At 44.8% G+C, this 20,727-nt stretch overlaps 4 non-coding genes and 1 pseudogene across 4 annotated transcripts; 3 read left to right on the top strand and 2 right to left on the bottom strand.

The window, feature by feature from the left end:
* The first annotated feature begins 1,413 nt into the window (after positions 1–1,413).
* Positions 1,414–1,487, top strand: Trnan-guu. Its single transcript has one exon. It is a non-coding gene; the product is annotated as a tRNA-Asn (tRNA).
* Positions 1,488–7,090: 5,603 nt separating this feature from the next.
* On the bottom strand, positions 7,091–7,162 carry Trnaq-cug. Its single transcript has one exon. It is a non-coding gene; the product is annotated as a tRNA-Gln (tRNA).
* A 9,380-nt stretch (positions 7,163–16,542) lies between these two features.
* Positions 16,543–16,614, top strand: Trnae-uuc. Its single transcript has one exon. It is a non-coding gene; the product is annotated as a tRNA-Glu (tRNA).
* Positions 16,615–19,832: 3,218 nt separating this feature from the next.
* Positions 19,833–20,013, top strand: LOC116094649 (annotated as a pseudogene).
* Positions 20,014–20,656: 643 nt separating this feature from the next.
* Trnag-ccc lies at positions 20,657–20,727 on the bottom strand. Its single transcript has one exon. It is a non-coding gene; the product is annotated as a tRNA-Gly (tRNA).

Here is a 20,727-nt window from a genome sequence, read left to right on the forward strand (position 1 = left end):
GCCATGTGAATGTCACAGGCAGTATATGAAGGTCGCCTCAGTCTCCTGCACATGGGTGAGAGGGAAGGTCGTGATGATAGACAGCCTTTTATTGTCCCCAGCATGTTCCTACTTAACTGGCAGGGGAGATAGCACATTGTGCGAATGAGTTTAGTCCCAAGTGTCTATTCAAAGGCCTCTGTAGACTGGCCCATGGCCCAGTGCACCAAACTGAGGCACTCATCGACTGTGGGGGATCTCCTCTCTGCGGGCTCTGAAGGGAAGTCACATTAGAGTCTGGATGTAGTGGACCATTCTTTTAATTCCAGCACCCGGGAAAGCTGAGTTTGAAGCCAGCCTAAAAGGGGCAGCTACGCTGGGCATGTTAGCTTTCTCCCACGGTCTCTCTTCACCTTCTCTTAGACTCCCACTTCAAGGCTGACACCATCAAATGATGCTTCTTTCTTCTTTCCTGTCTTCCTCAATCCCTTCCTCTTGACAGCGGGGAGCAAAACGTCCGCATTCCTCAAGCGCTCGCTCTTCTCACTGCTCTCTATTCAAAAGCCGGAACAAGAGAGCGGTTGCGGTTCATGCTGCTATTTTCTGCTTTATGGAGACACACACAGAAAATCCAGGGTTTCGACTGACCAGCATCCGTGGCATGGGGCCTCCCTCGTACTCCAGTCCGACTTGGCTGCGGCCGGAGGCGTAGCGAGAGCTGGGAAAAGGCGAGAGGGTTAAGGGGGAGTCGTGAAAGGTAGGGAGAAGAAAAACGTGTTCGCAGGGGAAGAAAAACAGGAAGACGCCAGAGAAAAATGAGGCTCCTCAGCTGAACAGCAAAGCCTCAATGCTCCTCAGTAAGGCAGGTTTGGGGGTTTTCTGTTTGTTTTTTAAAGACTTATTTATTATTATAAATTGTACACTGTAGCTGTTTTCAGGCACTCCAGAAGAGGACATTAGACCTCATTACGGATGGTTGTGAGCCCATCACGTGACTGCTGGGATTTGAACTCACTCGCAGTCGGCGCTCTTAACCACTGAGCCATCTCTCCAGTCTCCTGTTCTTGTTCTTGCTTTTGTTTTCTTTTGTTTTGTCAGTTAATGTTTGTAAATTCAAAACCAAAAGCCACTAGAAATAAGGGAATTTGTGTTTGGAATGTCTGGTGTTGGTCTAGCGTGCGCCCACGGTCACAGAGGTTCTGATCTGAGTCCTGGTAGCGTCGTGCGCTCTCTTGGGCTCACTGGAACTAACTCGTGCGTCTTTTGGTTTCCAATTTCCTTTTAATTCACGCAGCGGGTCGGAGAGCAAGCTTTACCTCCGGCTGCGGAGATCCTGGCGAGAGAAGCACAGCGTACGCGAGGAGAGGAACAAGGAGCCAAGCCGGAGACAGGTGACTTGTTTCTTATAGAGAAGGACAGACCCACCGTCCACGTGTCTCCGTGGCGCAATCGGTCAGCGCGTTCGGCTGTTAACCGAAAGGTTGGTGGTTCGAGCCCACCCGGGGACGGATACCTCATGAAAACAGAAGTTGCCTGTTTCATTCTACTCTCAACTTCCACATCGTGACTTCTTTTTTCATCAAAATTCCGAACAGAATAAGGCAAAGCAAAATTCTTTTCAGACTCTCGAAGTTGTAAGGAGATGGCCGATGGGACTAAAACTATTATTTGGTAAGGCTCTGTACTGGCTGGTTTTGTGTGCCAACTTGACACAGGCTGGAGTTATCACAGAGAAGGGAGTTTCAGTTGGGGAAGTTCCTCCATGAGATCCAGCTGTGGGGCATTTTCTCAATTAGTGATCAAGGGGGTAGGGCCCCTTGTGGGTGGTGCCATCCCTGGGCTGGAAGTCTTGGCTTCTGTAAGAGAGCAGGCTAAACAAGTCAGGGGAAGCAAGCCAGTAAGGAACTCCATGACCTCTGCATCAGCTCCTGCTTCCTGACCTGCTTGAGTTCAGTCCTGACTTCCTCTGGTGATAAACATCAATGTGGAAGTAAGCTGAATAAACCCTTTCCTCCCCAACTTGCTTTTTGGTCATGATGTTTGTGCAGGAATAGAAACCCTGACTAAGACAGGCTCCCTTCCCTTTTTTTTTTTTTTTCAACTAATATCTGTCCCTTCCCCATATACTTTTGACTTTTGATCACGTGTTTCATTATTACAAACAATAACACCCATTCTGTTGCACACATCTGTGGTCGCTTGTGCAATGGCTCCTGTGGAGTCCTGGAGGGCAAGTGTTTAAAGCTAGTATTTAAATTTTAAAATCTTGTCTCTTTTGTTGGCTTATTAGCTGTAATTCTTTCCCTGTTCTTATTGAGTCATTAACGTTTTGATTTAGTCGTTTTTAACTTGTCCTAGTATATCTTCAAGTGCTGTCATTCGTGGCTACTTGCATTACACATATTTTCCCCTTAAAGACACTGAGTTATTCATCTTTACTACTTTTGTTTAAAGTCTGATTTTTTTTTAAGGAAATGGAAATAACAGGAATAGTGATGCTGTGCTTGCTGTTTTGTTTGCATTGGTATTTACAATGCTCCTAATTCTTGGTGTGCATACACAAATTCCCTTCAGGTGACAGCTGCTTTTACTGGTTATTGTAGTGCGTGGTGCTGGAGGGATGGCTCTTCCACCTTGTTGCCCCTCCCCCCTCCTTTAAAGGCACACAGTGGATTTCTGCATTTTGTGTATGTGTCATCGCTTATTCCTCCAATTACTTATGAAGCTTAATTCTCTGTGTGTAAGTGTGGTTTTCCTCAAGTGTCTAGTACACGAGGTTATTCAGTGGGCTAATAATTCTCATTACAACTGGAAAATTTTCAGTCACTGTTCCTTAAAAAAAAATTTTTTTTCTTCTCCTTCAGTCCATTCAGGATCCTCAATTGCTGGATGGGCTTCTTACAGCTGCTCGACTGCTTACTGACTCTTTCTTTTTTTTTCTTTTTTCTTTTGGTTTTCCCCAGACAGGGTTTCTCTGTGGCCCTTCTTTGTGGCTCTGGCTGTGTTGGAACTCCTTTTGTAAACCAGGCTGGCCTTGAACTCAGAAATCTACCTGCCTCTAAGTGCTGGGATCAAAGGCTTATGCCCTCATGCTCTGGCAAACAGTTTTTATTATTTTACTTCTTAATGGCTTCCTGTAGCTTTGCATTCTCTAACTTTTCCCCACTTAGTAGCTTACTCTGTTAATTCCATCTGGTAAATTTATTATCTTGGATGTTATTTTAGGCTCTGAAGGTTAATTCTGACCATTCCAGTTTTTATGTGGTCTATGTCCTTGAACCTGTAAAACAATTATATAAGAGCTTCAAGTTTTTATCAACTCATTCTAACTCATCAGTTCCGGCCCAGGATCTATTTCTTCTCCTCATTATGTGCCATGTTTCTTGCTTTTGTGCATGCCTCATATCTTAGTTTTATTGCTATGAAGAGACACCATGACCACAGCAGCTCTTATAAAGGGCAATGTGTAATTGGGGCTGGCTTACAGCTTCAGAGGTTCAGTCCATTGTCATCATGGTGGGAAGCATGGCAGTGCATAGGCAGACATGGTGCTGGAGAAGGGACTGAGAGTTCTACATCCTGACTAAAGGCAGCAGGACACTGTGTGTCACACGGGGAGTAGGTTGACCATGTAAGACCTCAAAGCCACCCACAGTAAGGCCACACCTCCTAACAGTGCCACTCCCTAAGGGCCAAGCATACCCAAACCATCACCACCCTGAGCCTTCTCTCCAGCCCCTGCGGTCAGTCTCTCCACAGACATGCCCAGATTAGCGTTCTGCCGAACACTGGGAGAGGAACCTCTACACTCCCATAGTGGACACAGGAGGACCGGGAAGTAAGCATGATCCTGACCGGGGTAAGTGATGTGTAATTCCTCCCGGGCAGACTGGGAGTTTACCTCAAAACACCTTCCTTTCGCCTAGCCTAGACACAGTTTTGCACCTGAAAAGTGTACGTAGGTGCCATCAGGGCTCACATTGCCATTTCCAGTCTTTCAGGATTGGCCTTGATACCTAAGCATACGATTTCTTCTTCTTCTTTTTTTTTTTTGGTTTTTCGAGACAGGGTTTCTCTGTGTAGCCTTGGCTGTCCTGGAACTCGCTCTGTAGACCAGGCTGGCCTCAAACTCAGAAATCCACCTGCCTCTGCTTCCCAAGTGCTGGGATTAAAGGCATATGCCACCACCGCCCGGCACGATTTCTTTAAAGTCCCTAGAAAGCACTTCTTTATAGACAGATAGGTAGGTCAGTATATTTTAAAATCCCAAAGAAGGTCCCTTGCTGGCCCAGTGGAGGCCAACTGAGCTACCACTCAGCCCAGATCCAGGGCTTTGAGTCGTCCACCCCAACTTCTGCTCCATCTGTGATCTGTTGGAGCTCATGAAGGAGCTAGTCCTGCAGAACCAGAGCCACAGGATCTCCATGACTTTGGACAACAGCAGGATATCCAAGAGAAGACTCAATGAGGGTCCAGTACTGATGGTGTGGTGGAAGCCGGAGGCCTCAAACCAGACTCTTTGCAATGAACATCTGCATGTGAACAACCGGGTATACTGTGTGACACACTTCAGCTTCCGAACCACTGCCACAAAAGAATGTGTAATGGAGGGATGGGAAAGATGGAGGAGTGGAGCAGTGCATGTGGAACTGGAGATGCAACAGCTGTGATGGGTGCGAGAGAAGGCTGCTGAGGTGATGGAGGATCAGGTCATTACCAGTAGAGCTGTCAGGATGGTGTGCAGCCTGGAGTTTGCGCGCCCCCAGCCTGGGAACTTGGAACAAGCTGCCCAGCCACACGACGGCCCTGGTTCTGAACAGCGACAGGATGTTCGAGTTGAAGAATGGTCCATTTACTTGATTGGACCTCCTCGAAAGAGGTACCTCCATGGTCCATACTTCTTCCAGAGACCACGTTGGTCCTTGGCCATTGCTTGACAGCCATGTTGATGTCCACAGGCTGTACTGCCACCGGAAACCAAGTTCATAGTCCATGCTGAAAACATGTGATTTGTGCACACGCTAACTGTAAAGGGCAAGGAAGCTACTCTCGAAGTAGAAGCACAGTTCAAAAAGAGGACCGCAGAAGGCTTCAACGACAGCCCCTACCTCCACAACAAGCCCCGCCCCACCCCGCCCCGCCCCTGCCGCTGAAAAACTAAGAGCCTAAGAAGGAAGCCATCAGAGAACTCTTAACAACTGTGATAAATTATTGAAGTGTCGTTATCCACGTTGATAGCTTCTGGTGGGGATGCGGCTGGAGAAGGGTTCATCTTCCCTTGGGTAGCTGGCCACTGGAAGTCTGTGCTCCGGTGAGTATATGGACAATACAAAATGGACTTGTTTTGCTTTGTTGTTGTTTTCCTTTCTTTTTTTCCCCTCTTTCTTCTTAAAGTGAACGTGGGAGGACTGGGAAGTAAGTGTGATCCATCGGGGTGCATGATGTGAAATTCCCAAATAACTAATACAAATATTATGTTGGAAAAATACTGCCAAAGAGACTTCTAAAAAAAATAGAGTGTAGAATTTTGCAGGAGAATGCACCCCACCTGTCACTGGGGAGTACAGGGGCCTGTGGTTCTTGGTTTTAGGTTAAATTTTTTGTTTTGTTTTGTTTTGTTTTTTGTTTCTTGTTTTTTGTTTTTGTTTTTTTCGAGACAGGGTTTCTCTGTATAGCTCTGGCTGTCCTGGAGCTCACTTTGTAGACCAGGCTGGCCTCAAACTCAGAAATCTGGCTGCCTCTTAAAAAAATTTTAAAAAAAACATTTCTAAAGGGTAACTTGAAGACAATTTTGTTGAAGATCAGAAGCCATAGATAATGTCCCTTGCCTTTAATCCCAGCATTCAGGAGGCACAAAATGTGGGGGGAATTGTGCTTGCTACCAGATTAGTTGAGAAATGTGTTTCTAACACATAAAGACAAACTGTTGGCTATCAACCATAGAGAATGTTCCAGGAGAGGGTACACGCTGCCGATAACCACAGCCATCACACAGTGAGGACCATGCTTTGGGGCCCTCTCCTCTTCTGGTGTCTCAGGGGTCACCTCCAGCCATGGCTTCTAACGCCCATTAAAGTTAAACAATCTACAAGCAAAAGCTGATGAGGTCGAATTTGATTATAAATCCCCAGTCTGAGCATGTTTATAACAGAGTGCAATAGGCAGTGGTGGTGCACACCTTTAATCCCAGCACTTGAGAGAGGCAGAGGCAGGAGGATTTCTGAGTTTGGTCTACAGAGTGAGTTCCAGGAGAGCAGGGGCTACACAGAGAAACCCTGTCTCTCGAAAAACCGGGGAAAAAAGGGGAGGTGGCCGGTGGATAAAAGGACAGGGTGTGGAATGGATGTGGGACATGTGAGAAAAATGTTTGTTGAGAACACAGATCTAGAAAAAAATGTTGTTTGTAATAAAATATTGGGGGAGCAGTTGTTGGGATAAATACTATTGGGAAGGCAGGTGGGTCACGAGGGGATTTGGGACAGTTTTAAACTCTTCTTTGGTTTTTCACTGGGTCTTTTTAAACAATTTCCATTTCTTTAGATAGATTTTTACAATTTGCAACTTCTGTCCTGGTGCTTCTGAGCCTATTTTCTGGAGCCCAACTGCCTGCATTCCTTCTGTTGTAATCCTCCTTTCAAACTTCATCCCACTCATTCGATCGTTAACTGGCTTTACCAGGTTTCCAGTTTTCCATCCAAGCTTCTGCAGACCCACCAGTGGAATGCAGAATTTCCCTTTTTCTGCCAACGCACTGCCAAACAACCTCACCTTCCCAGTCTCGAAGCCACAAAAGCAAAAGCCACACCACGCTTGAATCCCATTCATGGATCTGAGTCCACTGTTGTGGAAATTCCGACACGATCCGAATGCAAAACGTCGATGAACCAAGTCCAGTATTGTAAAGGCACTAAAAGCTGCATTGTAGCCAGCACCAGAGAGCAGGCACCAACCAATCTACATTTCCAGCTAACCTCCACTGAATCAGAGACTGACCTGGGGGCCACTTAGCTCCAGCTCACCTGAAAGCCTGGTAAAGGCACATGAATTTAGACCTTTCTGTAAGGCTAGGAATAAAGGGAAAGAAAAGCGTTCTTACTCAAAGTAAAGAGAGAGGTCCCACCGAGATTTGAACTCGGATCGCTGGATTCAGAGTCCAGAGTGCTAACCATTACACCATGGAACCTACATATCTTACCATTTGACATTATTCCTTAGTTACATAAGAAAGTGTTTATCATCCATTTTCTTAGTTATTAGTTTTGTGTGTTTTTATTTTATATGCCCCTCAGGAAATGAGAAACTGAAGGCAAACCCTCTGCTGTCCTAAAACCAGACAAGAGCCCCCAACAAAAGCAACATGTCTCCCTTCATTTACTACACCTCTCTGTCCTGAGATGAAATTTCCCCACGCAAAAGTATTTCTTTTGCCTGTCATTCTATTCCTCCTCCAAGAGGCTCAGTGATGAAAGGGTGTGATCTGGGACATCCTGTGCTCTCCCTTGGACCACAGGCACCCATAATGGTTCACACTACCCATCTCTAACATACAAATATAAACCTACACTAGAAAAGACTGGAGGGACCTTCCTGGTTAGTTGGTTAGTTGTTGTTGTTTTTCAAATAGACATGTGTGTTTCATTTAGGTTAAGTTTTTTCCTTAAACACACACACATACACACATATTTATTGAATGAAATAAGAATGAGTGATAGTTAAGGTTATAAAACTCTTAACCTAGATCACACCTGCCTGAAATCCATCAGTGCTGGCCAAACCAGAGGCTTGGCCCTGGCATTTAGACACACTGTTTTCTGAAAGTTGCCCATTGATTCCATTTTAAATTCCATTTTAATTTCCTTATCGCAACTGAATTTTTTTTATTTTTAAAGTTGATACTATCCAAAGGTGCCCAAACCACTCACTGCAGGGTCATAGGATATAGGTATCCAAGGCCTCATAAAACACATAGGTAAAATTCAACAGTATATCTCAAAATAGTAATGTGTGCATATACAGTCAGCCTGGGACTGTTAAAGATAAACCTGTGTTTGTTAAGGTTTTAATTAAAATTTCTTTGATCACTCATTTATAATTGTGGGAAAATGAAGGGAATTTTGCACTTAGCAGGGAAGGGCAAGAGAAAAATCTATAAAGTGATCATAAGAAACAAAACAAAGTTATGTTTGATTTTTCAGAGTGGAATCAACCTAACTGGAAACTAACTAGGTAGTCCTTTTTGATTGGCGAAGTCTCTGCTTTGGTTTATAGTTCAGCCTGAACTGTTTGGTTTGGAGCTAGGCAAACACATAACATCTGACTTTGTAACCCAAGCTACTTTAAAATTTACCTTAGCCTCCAGTGTACTGGGATCACTGGTATGCAGAACCACCTTGTACTGTTTTCACGGGGGCGCTGGTGAGCTTACCTGGGACCCTACAGGTCTAGGCTTCCTCCGTAGGACCGCACCTCAGTGAGATAACCTCTCAAATCCCAAACCACTCAATTCCTAAAACGTGTGTGTGTGTGTGTGTGTGTGTGTGTGTGTGTGTGTGCGTGTGCGTGTGCGCGCGAGGGTGTGGGTGCGTGTGGGTGCCCATGGAGGGCCAGAGGCATTGGATTTCCCTGGAGCTGGAATCATTAAGGGTTGTAAGCAGCCAACATAAACGCTGGGAATCCAAACTCTGGAAGAGTAATCAATAGATTCTCTTAACCACTGAACCAGCTCTCCAGCCTCCCCTCCCCAATTTTTTTTTTTTTTCGGTGGTGGTGGTGGTGAAAGTTGGTCAAAATCGGACCTAAGCACCACTCTCAGTCAGCATCAAAGCTGGCTGGTCTGTGAGCCGGGAAGGAACTCAAGTATTAGTCATGTCAGACTCACTGGAGAAGTTTTGGGTTTTTTTTTTCTGTTGTTCAGGTTGGTTGATGTTGCTCTAATCACAATGAGACCACGTGGCACTGGACACAGGAGCCACGCACTTAAAACACAGGAGATGATGCAACACATCAGGAAGATACTTGTGATGTCTTTGAAGAGGAAAAGAGCAAAAGACTGCAGCACGGTCTCTCATCTAAGTCCCCACCAACCAAACTAACTAAAAAAATCAAAGAAAAACAAGGGTAAAAATTAAGCTCAGGTGGTTTTTTTTGGTTTGGTTTGGTTTGGTTTTTCGAGACAGGGCTTGGGAGTTTTAAATGTAAGCTGGAAGCACATTTTCCTGCTCCTGTATAGGTGCATAAATTTCGAATGTTTGTTTCCCAGTTGGTGGACATGGTTGGGAAGGATTAGGTGTGGCCTTGTCTGGGGAGGTATATGTCATTGAAGGTGTTTAAAGGTTTAAAAAAACCCACACCCAGTCTTGCTTCCTCTCTCTGCCTCCTGCCTGTGGATCACAATGTAAGCTCCCAATATGAAGAGCATGAACTCACCCTTTGAAACTGTAAGCAAGCTCCTAATTAGACATTTTCTTTTATAAATCACCTTAGTCAGGGTGTTCTGTCACAGCAATAGACCGTTGTTAATCAATATGTGGGTACTGGGAATCAAACCCCTGTCCTCTAGAAAAAGAAACCAGTGCTCTTAACTGCTGGGTCATCTCTCCAGCCCCAAGTGGTATGATTTTAACTTCAGAAAAATATATGCCCATTTTTTTCCATGAATTTCTCAGAAAAAAGAATAGTCTAGGTCTATAGATGCTTAGGAAAGCAAGTGAATGAATCAATGAACTCTGGAAGACAAGACATACAAGGACCATGCTTAAAGACCTGGTGAGACTCCATCACCATGACAACCCAGCTAACAAGGAAACTTGATTATCTCTCTGTCACAGACTATTTGAGGATAATAAACTCTAATATGGTACACCAAGACTTAGTGGATTTCTGAGCCTTTAGTGTAGAGCCAAATCAACTCCATTTTTGAAGAAACTCCAGTTTGTGCAAGGTGAGGGGCTAAACTCCAATCCAGGAAGAAAACCAAAGTCCGCTTGAGCAAACATCCCAATAGTAGAGTAAAGGTACGTATAGATAACTTAAGACATCCTGCAGAGAATAGGTAACTTAGCCCTCTTGTTTGTCAGGTGGGTTTTTTTTTGTTTTGTTTTGTTTTTTTGCCCCCATGTTTGGTTCCTGCAGGTTACACCATAAATGCAGTTTAAAAAAATATTACCAGCCAGGCGGTGATGGCGCACGCCTTTAATCCCAGCACTTGGGAGGCAGAGGCAGGCGGATTTCTGAGTTCGAGGCCAGCCTGGTCTACAAAGTGAGTGCCAGGACAGTCAGGGCTATACAGAGAAAGCCTGTCTCGAAAAAAATGAAGGAAAAAAAAATCACCTTGTTGACCTGTATAGAAATTCCCCAAGCTTGCTGTACTACAATAAATACCCTAACATCCCTAGAGTTGAGGGCTCTCTCGTTAACCCACTGCCACAGGATGGTAAGAGACCTTGCTCCTGAGCTCACAATAAAGACCCTTATGTGTTTGCATCAGAATTGGCTCCTCAGTGGTCTTCAGAGTCCCTGGGACTGGGGCATAACATTAGCAAGAGTAACAAGCTAATGTTTTTTCTCTGTTCTGAAGATGAACCCAAGGCCTCATACAGGCTAGGGATTTAATCTATTACTGAAATGATATTGTCAGCCCACACATTCTTACTTGATACTGGTTCCTATGCAAATTAAAATATAATGTAAGCATTATTTAGTGACTATTTTTATAAGGAAAGATAATTTTGCTTGTTTGAGATAGTATGTAGCTCTAGCTGGCCTGGAACTCACTGAAATTCTTTGGCCTCTGTCTTCCCAGTGCTGGGATTACAGATGTGAGCCTCAAGCCTGTTGAAAATACTCTTTTGAGATAGTCTATGGGCCCTTTAGAAATCCACAAAGTTAAATATCAGAAGATTTCACTTAGAGTTTGATGTTAGGAAATTTGTTTAAAAAGAAAAAAAAAGAAAAAAAAAAGATCAACAGAGCCAGGTTGGCATACATCTTTAATCTCAGCACTCAGAAGGCAGAGGCAGGCAGATCTCTGAGTTCAAGGATAGTCTGGCTTACAGAGCAAGTTCCAGGACAGCCAGGACTACACAGAGATCTTGTTTCAAAGAAAAGAAACAAACAAACTGCCACACCACCTCCAGTAGGATCTGTGTGACAAGTTCCACAGACCGAGGCGGTTGACCTCAAAAGGGAGAGGCCTCCTAGAACTGGTTGTGGAACTCTTCGCTGGAGAAAAAATATTGAAGCGTAGTTCTTATGGCAATCTGTTTTGTTTTCTCTTATTCTTTTTCTTACTTACATGTTCCTGGTACCCTAGGCCAAGATCTTAAGTGAGAATAATGGGTAAGAAACCATCCCTTGAGACTGGGTCACTAACATGACCTTATCCCCGGGGAAACCAATACTATACTTTTAAAATCATTTATAAAACTATTATGATAGATAAAAACTTTCCCAAAAATAAAATTTCATATGGCTACACATGTGTCATCGGAGGTGGGTTTTGGTATATGGTAAAGAAAGCCTTAATTAGAAAGAACTAAAATAGTTTAAATTTATACATTGAAGATTTATAAAAATCAAGCATTAGATATTAAATAGTAATTGTCCATATGGGGCTGGAAAGTTAGCTCAGAGGTTGAAAGCATTGACCATAAAGATTTATTAACATGCTCCTGGAAATATGCCACTAGCCTTAGATGACTGCCCCCACTGAATACATCCTTTTAGAATTGTTATATTTTGATTTATAGTAATAATGATGTTACCTGTTCTGTTTGTGATTGTTTCACTGGATATAGTTTCCAAGAGATACTTTTGTGCTTTACTGTGCCAAATGATTTTTGTTGTTATTTGTGATTATTTCACTGGAAACAGTTTCTAAGAGATGTAATGTTTGGGTTTTAATGTATAAAATCCCCTGCTTGAGAGCTGCAAAATACACTCAGATCCAAACTGCCTCTGTGTTTGTTTCTGTTTGTCACCACGAATCCTTACCCACCTGGCCTAGAGAACCTACATCCCAGGAACCCCCATAAGCCGCTGGGGTGGTCCGTGGCTACAAACAAAAACAAAAAAACAAAAACACACACCAATTAAACCAAGCCAAAAGAAAAGAAAAGAAAAGGAACAAAGACAACAAGCCCCACAGGGCTTCAAACACAAAGTCAAAGCTGGTGTTGCTCAAATGGCAGAGCAGAGGCTGAGGATGCACAGGCCTTGGATGGATCACCACCACTCAAAAAAAGTTGGCTTGGTTTACTTGTGAGAAGGTAGTTACTACAACAAGAAGTTGAGGAAAAGGAACATATGACAGGGTTTTTGTTTGTTTGTATCTGAGACAGAGTTCCATAATGTGTCTCTGGTTGTCCTGGAATGCCCTACATAGATAAGGCTAGCCTCCAGCTCACAGCTATTCGCTTGCTTCTGTCTTTCAAATGCTCAGATTAAAGGCGGGCGCTGCCGTGCTCGGCTCTGACCTGGATTCTAGAGGGTGTTCCCGCACACATAAACCGGAATAAGACCCACCAAGCGACTTCACAAACTCCTGAAACCGACTCCCCAAACCCTGTTCTGAATCAACAGGCTACAGCAGCAACCAGAATCAAGTGGTTTCTTTAGCATCATTCATTCCTAAATTTCTGCAGTAATTTTAGAGGCTCCTTTAAAAAACAAACAAACAAACAGACCAGTTATTTTCAGACAGCTACAAGACGACTTTTCACGTCTTGATCATCTACACACACACACACACACACACACACCCTTTTCTGCGCCCATGGAAATCCACTGTCCTCTGTGCGCGCCTCACGCCCCCAACGCCAGACCGAGAGCCGCTGAGGCTCCAACCACACCTGGGGTGACCAGTTCCTCGAGCGACCCTTCTCAGGGTTTGCAAAGGACCTGGATATTGTATTAATTACTTGTGGCTACTCTAATCGCTCCGCCGTTAGTGGCGCGTCTGCTTCGTCACCTGCCCAATGTTCCGGCTTCCCGAATGAAAGCCACACACACGTAGCCTTTTATTTTGGGGCATCGAGCGAACTCGCGCTGCCGCCGCCGGGCTATTAGAGCGGATTAGCTCACTACTGCTACACCCGGATCCTTAAGAGCATGTAGGCTTCTTCTTCTGGTCCTGTTGGTCACCTGGACTGTAACTTGGTCAGCGTGGGGTTCCCACGGGTGGCAGCGGAATTCCAGCATCCGGGAGACGCCGGCGAGTACGTGGCGCCCACGCGAGTACAGCCCAGCAAAGGAATATTAACTGAAATGTTCGAAGTTCCACCTACCCTGGACTCCTGCTGTCATTTTAAACAGCTTTTTGTCCTCTCTCAGGGGCGGACAGCTAAACATGATTATCAGTGGCAGATGGATAAACAAACCGATACCCACCTCGGGTTTGGACACCCTAACCCTGCTGATGGGCTCTCAATGTTAAACCAGTGAGACGCACAAACTCCTGAAACTGGTGGGCTCCCCCACCCACCCTCACCCTCGACTCCCCTTCGAGATCAAAAGATCCTTTGCCTTTGCCGAGACTTAAACAGCTAAAACATGCGCCCCTACTCTTTTCACCTGCAAATTGAGGTGGACTGAGGTATCCCAGGAGTGGCAAGGAACCAGAATTTCAAGTAATTGCTCTAGCAACAATGTTACCACCACAGAGAAGATCAACGTGGCCACTCTCCTGCGCTCGGCTAGTACTGCTACATTTTATGTTTGAGAAAAGGTTTTATGAATCCCATGCAGGCCTGGCACTCTCTTTTCAAGTCCTCCGGCCTGCAAGTGTGGGCCACCACTTTATTATGTTTATTTATTATTTTTATTATTTATTTCATTTATTATTTATTATGTTTATTTTTTATTATTAAGTGTGACACACCACTTTATTATTATTTTTTTTTTTTTTTTTTGGTTTTTCGAGACAGGGTTTCTCTGTATAGCCCTGGCTGTCCTGGAGCTCACTCTGTAGACCAGGCTGGCCTCGAACTCAGAAATCCACCTGCCTCTGCCTCCCAAGTGCTGGGATTAAAGGCGTGCGCCACCACGCCCGGCTTCCACTTTATTATTTTTGAAAAGAGATACTTTAGTTTGTGTACTGTGTAGGTTACACTTTCCCGATTTTTTAATTTTTAAATTGAATCGCTTTCCTGTTTATTTAGTGACCTCTGCACACGTTTGTTTCTGTAGTAGAGATGCCTGTACCATTGCCACGTGATGGGTGTCATGCCTTTCCTCTGCTTACTTGAAGACTGTGATTGAAGACTGTTGCAGAAGAGCCCTGGAAAGAAGGTGCAGGAGACGACAGCAGTGAAATGGCCAGGGCCAGGGAGCCCTGTCCGACCTGTTCCTCCCTTCACAGCTGCCTCCATCTGAGGCTTGGAAGCCACCTAGTAAGAACAAACTAGGGTAACTGCGGTTTATAATTAAACCTGTGTTTCTCAGGGACTGGACTATGCCCTACCTGTAACCTAAACTACATGTGGCTCTGTACTGCTTGTCCTTTGTTTCAAAAAGGTATTCTGACCACCTTTCAGCCACGTCTTTGTTTCAGGGGCTGGGGAGTGTTATCACCAGCGTGTTGTGCTTCTGTGACTCTATTTGCCAGCCAAACCCCCTACTCCTGAGCTGTAAAAACTCTTATCTTCCCTATGTCCAATGCTGATGATCTCTTGTTCCCCACCTTTAGCCTGTACATACACCCCAATACACACACACACACAAAATTCATTTATTGTAGCCATGATTTGGGCCAGTGTTTTGTTGTTGTTGTTGTTGTTTGTTTGTTTGTTTGTTTGTTTAGTTTGGTTTTGGTTTTTCAAGACAAGATTTCTCTGTATAGCCTTGGCTGTCCTGGAACTCACTCTGTAGACCAGGCTGGCCTTGAACTCAGAAATCCACCTGCCTCTGCCTCCCAAGTGCTGGGATTGAAGAAGTGTGCCACCACTGCCCGGCTGGGTCGTGTTCTTTCTCCTAAAAACCTCTACTTGTACCACTTTGACAAAGAAAACCAAACCTTAGCTGACACTGCGAAACCAAACTTTATTCAGTAAGTACCAAGCACAGATGCTGCCACTGAAATCTGTACATAAGTACCTAGGCACTCTAAAGGAGAGTGGGGCATCAGAAGGCAGGACAGAGAAGGGTCAGCACAGGTGAAAATTCACAAAGGGCTTGCCAGTGTAAATGCCCGCCCCACCAGGCTGCTGGGCTGAGCTGCCTGCGGATTGGGTCTTGTCCTCTTCCTGGAGACACTGTCTCCTGGTCCAGAGTAATTGTCAATCTCTGGCACACTCTTCCACTATCAAGCATGTTGGCACTGCTTGAAGAACTGGAATCACAGTGACACCTCGACTCTGTCTGCAGCCAGAGCTACAATTCAGATGCAATTCAGTTTCATGGATGAATCTTCGAGGCATGGCATGGGATTTTTCTCCTGGCCTCCTCAGCATTATTGCTAACACTTGAAAGACCCCTGGTGGGGGGCTTATTTGCTTTCCTCAAACACATGTATTTGCATCACAATTCATACAGTTACAAAGTAGCAACGACAATAATTCTATGGTGGGGGGGTCACCACCGTATGAGGAACTGTATTAAAAAGATCTTAGCATTAGGGAGGTTGAAAACTATGTTCTAAAAAAGGGGGCGGGGAGAAATAGGGCAGAGGAAGAGGAGAAGGAAAGGAAGGGTGTGTGAAGCGGAGGCAAAAACGACAGAACCCAGGTGGCTGTAACTGAAGTGGAAAGGGAATGCCTAGGAGTTCTCCACCCACAGCAGCCCTGTAAACATCAGGATTAACCTCCATCCCCCGCTGTGACTGGGTTGGGCATTGGAGCCCTGCCGCAAGCTAACTTCCCTTAACGTTAGTTAGATCCAGGAATCTGCAACTTTCACCTTCCTAAATTTCTACAAGTTGACAGTGTCTGGTGTCTAAAAACCAGACAGGTTTTTCTTTTGTGATGTTTTCTCCTTTTTGTTTGTTTTTCCTGAAACTCATTTGCTTTCCTCCTTCCCTAAGCACAACTGCAAGAGTAGAGCATCTAGTCAGGCCAAGGGAATTTACGCTAAGTCTTCACCTGGAGAACCAGGGGGAAAGTCTATCTACTATGATGATCGAGATGATCGGAGAAGAAACGGAACCGGCAGGCCAGTTGCTCGCTTGAGCCAATTATCACATAAGGAACCTGAAAGAGGATGCTCACCACACATCGAGAACTGAATCCCCACTTAAGCCACCATGAACCCAAAAAAGTGTTCGTGCTCAAGGCTAGACTGGAATGGAACCCAGGTGAGTTTCCCTGTGGACTGCCTGGCCTCAGAGCACAGAGCATCACCTGACCCTGGAAAGATGAGAAGTGGAACAGAGGCTGTAGGGTGCTGGGGATGGATATGACCACACTTGATACCTGCTAGTCTTCGGTTTCTGTGTTTCTAATGTTCCTGTGAACATTATTTGTAGATACTCTATTAAATGACACGTCATTCAAGTTCTGTCATTCCCTGGTGGTCTTGTGACTGTTTTGCACTTTCATCATCAACATCCCGGTTCAAGACAATGCTTGTTGTTCCCTGGTGGTCTAGTGGCTAGGATTCGGCGCTTTCACCGCCGCGGCCCGGGTTCGATTCCCGGTCAGGGAAGGTCTTTTGACCACAAGGAGCACAAGAGTCCTCTTAAAGGTTTGTTGGCTGTCCTGGAAAAGTCAGCAGAGACCACTTAATAAATTCCAAATAAATAGCAATTCTCAGGCAACAAACATGCACATCGGTGATGCGCATATACATGGTTCTTTCTTTTTTTTTTTTTTTAAGTCTTGTTTCTCTTCGTTTCAGGACAATTCTGTAAGAATTACCAGACATAAAAATAAGCAAGTACTTTGATCTAGAAGTTGCTTTTTAGAATTAATTCTTATTATATGTGTAATAAATTCTTGTTATTATATTATGATATAAATATTCTATATAGAGAATCTAGTTCATGTGCCCAAATTAGGGAATTTTTAAATATATAATACTCCATCCTCAGCACAAAGAACACACAATTTTTGAAGGGTTGTTACTAGAGATGGAAGCAGTGTTTCAGACAAGTTTTTGTTTTTTTGTTTTTAATGTTTTGAAAGAAACTATGTGCAAAGGTCTCTCAATGGCATGTATGTCTGGGCACCACGAGAGTGTGGCTGGTACCATGGATGGCCAGAAAGGGGTATTGGATCTTCTAGAACTGGAGTTATGGATGCTAGAGTTAGAGCAGCTATGTGGGTGTGATCTTCTCAAATAGCAATCAGTGCTCTTCACCTGGAAGCCATCTCTACAGTTTCCTAAAGCCAAGTTCTTACAGTATTTACTCTATGTGAGGAGCCCTGTGACAGCTGGGTGGGGGGTGGGGGTACTTAACTTTAGTCCCAGTACTCAGGAGGCAAAGGCAGGTGGAGCTCTGTGAGGTGGAGGCTGGCCTGGTCTATAGAGGGTGTTCCAGAACAGCTAGGGCTACTAAGAGAAACCCTGTCTCAAAAATGTAAGAAAAAAATATATATACATGGTGCTGGAGAGATGGCTCAGCGGTTAAGAACACTGCCTGCTGTTCCAAAGGTCCTGAGTTCAAATCCTAGCAACCACACGGTGGCTCACAACCATCTGATGCCCATGAGATCTGATGCCCTCTTCTGGAGTGTCTGAAGACAGCTAAATAAGTAAACTTTTTTTAAAAAAAGGTGTAAAGAAAAAAACATATATATATATATGTTCCAAGTGTGACCCAATATTTATGTGTTAATTATGTTCACTTTTTAATTTGACTAGATTTAAAAATCACCACGGATACCACCTCTAGGTGTGCCTATGAATGTATTTTTAGAAAGGTTTAACTGAGGAAAAAAAGACCCATACTAAATGTGGGCAGACCCAGCTATCAGCAAGGGTCTCAAATTAAAGACAGAAGAGAAAATTGCTACTTGTCTCCTCATGATTGTAATGGCTTCACTGGCTGCCATATGGTCCTACGACTGTGCATTTCCCAAGACGACAAACTGTACCCTCAAATATGAGCCAAATTAAGCCCTGGCTTCTTTAAGTTGCTGCTCTCAGATGTTTTATCACAGAAAGTAAATACAAAGCGCCATTTAATGTGAGGGCAGCCCATGAAAAAATACCCCTACCTAGCCTGCTTCAAAATGCAGAAACTTAGAGACAGAAAACCTCAGTGACTTATTTAAGGCCTCACCCCAGCCTCTGAGGTTCCCCTCAGGTCTGAAGCTTCCCTGTAGAACGCTTCCCTTTCTTCTCAGTTATTGGCAGCTTCCCAGAGGCCTGCAGCTTTGAAAACCAAATCTGTAGAGCTGGGCCGGAGTGGGTTGAGTTTATGTCTCTAGAAAGGGAGAGTCTGGAGCTCTGGAACTAGTAATTGTGGGGAGGAAGTTTTTCCAGAATTTTAATGTTCTGAATAAGACTTTAAGTCTTTAGTGCAGATGGGATTTTCTCAACATACTTACAGAAAAGTGCGATATGGATATGGATGAGGTATGGGCAAAAAATAATAGTTATGGGGTCGTAGAGATGCCTGAATCAATCACACCTCCAAATGGATTTGTGGAGTAGGATTTACAAATGGTTGTAAGCCACCTTGGGCACTAGGAACCAAACTCAGGTTTTCTTCAACTTTAAAAAAAAATTTTTTTTTATTCACTTTACATTCCAATCTCTGCCCCCTCCAGTTTTGCCCCTCCCCTTCTCCTCTGAGAGGGCAGACCTCCCTTTTATCCTCCACCACCCCCACCTCCCCACTCTCCCCGCGCACATCAAGTCTCTTCAGGGCTAGGTGTATCCTTTCCCATTGAGGCCAGATAAAGCAGCCCAGTTAGGAGAACCACTGCCGGGCAACAGCTTTAGGGATAGCCCCCGCTCCAGTTGTTGGGGGACCCACATGGAGACTGAGCTGCACATTTGCCACATATGTTGGGGTTGGGGTCAGTCCAACCCGCGCACCCTCTTTGGTTGGTAGTTCAGTCTCGGAGAGCCAAGGGTCCAGGTTAGTTGACTATTGGTCTTCATTTGGAGTTCCGATCTCCTTTGGGGGCCTCAATTCTTCCCCCAACTCTTCCATAAGACTTCCCGAGCTCCACCCAACGGTTGCTGTGGGTATCTGCATCTCTTTCAGTCAGCTGCTGGGTGGCGCCTCTGTGAGGACACTTATGCTAGACTGCTGCCTGCAAGCATAGCAGAGTATCTTTAATAGTGTCAGGGATTGGTGCTTGCCCATGGGATGGGTCTCAAGTTGGGCCGGTTATTGCTTAGCCATTTCCTACATCTATGGCAACATCATTCTTAACAGCCAAGCCATGTCTCTCTCCAGTCTCCTGCTGTCTCTTTTCTAGGTGAATTTCGCTGCCTTTCTGGGTCCCTTGAGACATGGAAAAAACAAGGCGCAATGAAGAATTCACCTAAGAGGCAGGAGAATACTATTTGAACACAGCTTTGGGGAATTATACGTAGGTACAGCAAACCTTAAAGCAATTTTGAGAATTGTTAATGTTAATAAGAGGGAAATGGAATGCTAATTGATAGCAGGAGGGCAGGTCCAGAAGCGGGGCGTTTCCCTGAGAAGCGAAACGGTCCTTGGTGGTAGAGTGAGGAGTTTTCTATGTAAATAAAGGATGCTTGGGGCTGCGGAATCCCTGCCCGCTTTAAAACGCGGATAATTTCACCGATGTAGGAGAGAGCGCGATCCCGTGGCAGGGTTGTGATGGGGCGGAGCAGAGGAACTAGGGAGAAGGGGTGTGTCTCGTTAGCTCTAGAGCGTGCATTGCAAAGTGGGCCGTGAGTTCAGAGCGCGCTACTAAGTCGCGGCTGGAGGTGGAAAAAGCATAACTACCCGGCGGGAAAACACTGTTATCCGGGGTAGGGGTAGGGATAGGGGGTGGGGTTCTCCTAGGAAGAGACTCATTTATTGCATCTGGGATGTGCTGATTCCTTCAACTTCCAGAAAAGCGAGGAAGTCGGCTCCCTGACTTGTATTATTTAGAGCTGCGTTCGCGCTTTCTCTTTATAATTTGTTACAAAAAATAACCGAGAGGGAAATCATTGGTAAGAGTTTGTAAAGGTTTTGTTTATCTCGCCTGCCTCTGTTTGGGACGCTGCGCGAAGCCACAGGGAACAAAGATCCGAGGACAGTTCTTGTGTGGTTGTTGGGAGTCAAACCTGGATTCTTCGAAGAGCTCTCATTCTGAGCCGTCTCTTTAGCTCCTTATTTATTTTAAATAAATAAGCCTTAAATTAAGTAAACAAGAGGATTTTACGCTGGTGAGTCCTTGAGTCCTTGGAAACCTGACCTATATATATTTGACTTCTTACTCAAAAGCTTCCGTGCAGCGATACTGAGAAACCTCAGACAGGATCCCAAGGAATGAAAACATTTTTGATTGATTTTTTTGTTGTTGTTTTTGGTTGGGTTTTTTTTTTTTTTTTTTTTTTTTTTTTTTTTGAGACAGGGTCTCACTATTTAGCTCTGTCGCTAGGCTGACCTTCTCATTATATAAGTTAGGCGGACCTGGAATTCACGGAGATCCTCCGGCCACCGCGAATCAAGTCGCTGTTAACATTTCTAGCCAAAAAAGAGCCCGAAAAGATGAACTTGAGTCCTGGTCCTTGCACCAAAAAAGTACGCTGGGGGGCTAAAATGGGGAGATACTGCATTGGCCGGGAATCGAACCCGGGTCACCCGCGTGGGAGGCGAGAATTCTACCATTGAACTACCAATGC

Source organism: Mastomys coucha, unplaced genomic scaffold (genome assembly GCF_008632895.1).
Source record: "Mastomys coucha isolate ucsf_1 unplaced genomic scaffold, UCSF_Mcou_1 pScaffold16, whole genome shotgun sequence".
NCBI lineage: Eukaryota > Metazoa > Chordata > Mammalia > Rodentia > Muridae > Mastomys > Mastomys coucha.